At 32.1% G+C, this 4,403-nt stretch overlaps 1 protein-coding gene across 3 annotated transcripts in view; it reads left to right on the top strand.

Moving 5' to 3' along the window:
- Positions 1-2,342: 2,342 nt before the first annotated feature.
- The window catches only part of LOC106478478 (nephrin-like), a 130,453-nt gene continuing 128,392 nt past the window's right edge, over positions 2,343-4,403 (top strand). For all 3 annotated transcript variants that reach the window (XR_002609913.1, XM_022382079.1, XM_022382080.1), the window contains exon 1: positions 2,343-2,446. The gene's annotated coding sequence lies outside the window, so the exon portion shown is untranslated. The remainder of the gene's footprint in view (positions 2,447-4,403) is intronic.

Consider the following 4,403-nt stretch of genomic DNA (forward strand, 5'->3'; position numbering starts at 1 on the left):
TAGCGCAGATAGCCTTCGTGTAGCTTTGCGCGAAATTCAAGAACAAACAAAAACTAACAATTTTTAAAGCCGCAATGGCAAACTATACTATAAAAACTAACATTAGTTAATCACAACAACATTTGCATTTTAACTTTCTTTTTTAAATGTATTATAGTTTTGATCTTGTTATGAGAATTTTATTCAACAGAAAAATCGCAGTTTATCTTCTGCGAAATATCGTAGAAAAACAAGGTGAAGACATTTCTGTAAACTTTTCAGTGAAATGATACTATTTTTTTGTTTAATTTTTAGGCGATTTACGTAACATCGAATATACACTACGAACCTCATAATTTCGTATTCGTTATTTAGTTTAACGCACTATATTTGTAGTTTGGCATAATCAAGAATCAGGCCTTGAAGATCTGATGAAATATTACCTTGGCTCAAAGTTTCTTGTCGAAAATTTGTCATTGAGCATCCCCTGATGACGTTCGGACGTATGTGCACTCAAAATGGATGCCTAACTAATATATATATATATATATTTTTTTTTTTTCAGCCAGAGACTTGAAAATCGATAACGATTAACTTGTAGTCAGAATTGGAAAGGTTAAACTTATATATATCATTGAAACGTATAATTTTCATAGACTAATTCTTTAAAAAAAATATTATTATACTTTATTTTGATTATTATATACAATTTATATTTTTAAATCTTAAACAAAGAGACAGTTCTTTTTTTTTAAATCCCTGGTTGTTAAATTAAATATATAAAACTTATTAACCATACGCCCCAGTTCAACATGGCGTCTCGCCTACCCCTGTGTAGAAATTTCCTATAAATGTGAATTTAATTATCTTAATACCATTTCAGTATCAATAATGAAACTGCTATAAGGTATTTATTGTCATAGATCTTATTATTAAGCGCCATGTTTATGTATTGACTCTATAAAGTGCTAATTAGTGGCATTTCTAGTGACTTGTCATATAGATTTAATTAAAAACAAATATATCCTCCAAATATACCTATATTTCTTAGAGGTGAAAAGGGTAAATGGTTCATACCTTAAATTTTGAAACCTTTAATGATATATATAATGATATGGACAGGATAACGGTTAGAATCTTGCTACCTTTATTCAGAAACTTGAGATTTTATTTCATTTAGTTGCAACTGACACATATAGTATAAGACACACTTCTTATTCCATGTATGGTGTTGACATAGCGAATTATTTTGACAGATATTTGCATGTCAGTGTTCTTTTTTATGTCACAAAACCTCAAAAGATCTGTATTACCACAATGTTGTTCTTAAACAAAATAACGAAAGATTACAATTGTATTAACTCTAGAAGTTTATTTGTTGAAGTTCGCGCAAAAGTGTACGAGGGCTATCTGCGATAGACGTCCCTAATTTTGAAGTGATAAACTAGAAGAAAGGCAGCTATTTAAAAATACCCACCGCCAACTATTGGGGCTACTCTTTACCAATGAATAGTGGGAGTGACCGTCACCCCAAGGCTAAAAGAACGAGTATGTTCGGTGACGGGATTCGAACTTACGACCCGCAGATTGCGAGTTGAGTGTCCTAACTACTTATCTCTGCCAAACCCAACCATAGTAGTACCGATAGGAGTGCATATCAGCTTTTTAAACACATTTTTTCTAAATTATTTGTGTACCACATGGGTTCATGAATTTTCTGGTTAAATTCCCTACTAACATCTGAGTCACACAAAAATGCAAACAAAATATTACTGAAGTTGCAGTTAATCCCATTATTTACTTCCTAAGTATTTTACATAAAAAATAAGTCATTTAACCCTATTTTTTGGCCAATTAAAACGTTCCCCAGTAGCACAGCGGTATGTCTGCGGAGTTACAACGCTGGAAACCGGGTTTCGATACCCGTGGTGGGCAGAGCACAGATAGCCCATTGTGTAGCTTTGTGCTTAATTACAAACAAACCAATTCAAACTCCAATACGCCGAAACTATTTCTCAAACTGACGTCGCTTTGATCGTTTCAACTACTACAAGTTCGAAAATTAAATAGGTTAATTAACAAGTTATATGTGGATTTTGTTATTTTCAAGATTGCAAATGTTTAATCCTTTTGGCAAAACACATCACATGGTAACCCATGGTAAAGTTTTACCCGCTAAATATTTCATTTTTCTGCGTGCGTTACCTTCTTCTCCTTTCTGTCTACTTAACGAATAGCAGTTGAAAGACAGCTATGCGTTACACAATCATGTGTAAGTAATTGTATAAACGGACACCGCGAGGCGGCGTGAGCGAATAGAAGGTAAGAAAACAAGCCACGCTAGGCAGCTTCTAGTTTCAGCCTTGCACCCGTTCTGTCTACAGCATAGATCTTCTCAACTGCTCTGACCCAAAGCATCAGCAGGACCAGCTGTCCCTGATGACGAAGAATTGTAAGATTTTATAAGGTAACAACCAATCAGAAACTTTGTATAAAGTGTTACGGATCACCTGAACGTGTAGTTGAAACTTCGTTCGTGTTCGTTCTTACTATTAATTTGTAATTCTATATATCTGTAACACTATACCATTTGCCATATTCAATGTTCATCTTACGTTTAGCTGCCTTTTTTCACATACTTGAGATTACCATAAAGTTGATGCTACTTTATCCATGTGACTGACTGAAATTGAACACGTTCTCTGTAAGTTTAGTTAATATCTTAATTTTCGTAACACTAACTCTATTGACATTAGCAGGGCAAATCCGGAAATCCTATCTGTAAGTCTGATCAGGCAGTTTGCCAAATAGTATGGTTAAATTATTTTAATCTGTAACTTCTTTTTATGTTAGAAATCTAGCTTTAAGTCTCCAAGTATAGCCACAAAATATTTTTTGCGAAGTTAATATTGCTACTTTTAGTTTTCTACCTGTTCTTGTGTATAACATAGATAGCTTTCTGTTCTATAAGGTTTGATTTCTACGTTATCTTCTGAAATAATTACTCATTCCAACTTGCTTGTTACACAATACATTAGAAGCTTACTCCTTCAGAATGTCTATTCTAATACCAAACCAATGCATGTTTTACGAAGCAATCCTATTAGCATTATTACAGCAACAGTCTACAGAATTATTTGTTTGCTGTGTTTTCGTAAGCGTGAAAAGATAGTAGAACCACAGGGGTTAAAAGATATGAATTATGTAACTTGTGATTAAAAAAACAAAACATTCTCAATTATTAATATTTAATATAGTTGTAGAGCGTACTCAGATTTAATATAGTTGTAGACCGTACTCAGATTTAATATAGTTGTAGACAGTACTCAGATTTAATATAGTTGTAGACCGTACTCAGATTTAATATAGTTGTAGACCGTACTCAGATTTAATATAGTTGTAGACCGTACTCAGATTTAATATAGTTGTAGACAGTACTCAGATTTAATATAGTTGTAGACCGTACTCAGATTTAATATAGTTGTAGACCGTACTCAGATTTAATATAGTTGTAGATCGTACTCAGATTTAATATAGTTGTAGACCGTACTCAGGTGTTGTTACTAGCGTACAATCGATGTTTAGTTAGTAGGTTTCTAATAATTTTGATGTAGGATGGAATGATTAAATCAATACATATTTCAGTGAACGTTTTCATATTTACTTTTTGGATTTTACAAGCACTCTGCTCCGGTAGATAGAGCCTTTGACCATTCTATTTCTCAGAGCAACAAACAAAAAAGTAAACTCATGCAAGTAAAAGAGAGGTAATTCAATGCAATATATATTTGTATAGTAGGCGGGTTTCTGTTAATATATTCCCTTAACATTCGCATTAATGAAATTTGGTTCTTTAATCAGATTCAGTCAATATTTAACCACTCAAGGTTTGCTGATGAGGAGGAGGGGATCTCCGAAAGGAGTGGCCTGAATTATATAAAATATTAATACTTTTCAACAACATTCCTCACAGTAAAAATCTATGAAGAAAGTTATATTGTAAATTAATACTTGTTATCCATTACGTAGCTGTAACAATTATATTGTAACAAGCACTATTGTTGTTGTTTGTGGTTTCACAAACAATGGTGAAAAAACAAGAATACCCAAAATTAACATATAGAAACTTCACTAAAGAACGTTACATTGCTCAAAAAAGTTTTTATGCTATTACAATTAGATATATTTTCCAGTGTTTAGGAAGACTAAATTTTCATTTCCTTATACTAACTAATTTAAAGTTATGTAAATTAAAGAAATACTATAAATACAAAATTAAAAAAAGGATTTACAGTATTCATTCAGAATAAAAACAAGTTTTAGTATTGGACATAAAACATGTTATTCTGGTATTTTTTTTTTAGAATTTGGTTGTTTCTGCGGTCTTATAATAACAATATCAACACAAAAACGATGACAAGATC

The sequence above is a fragment of the Limulus polyphemus genome, unplaced genomic scaffold (genome assembly GCF_000517525.1).
Source record: "Limulus polyphemus unplaced genomic scaffold, Limulus_polyphemus-2.1.2 Scaffold215, whole genome shotgun sequence".
Taxonomy (NCBI): Eukaryota; Metazoa; Arthropoda; class Merostomata; order Xiphosura; family Limulidae; genus Limulus; species Limulus polyphemus.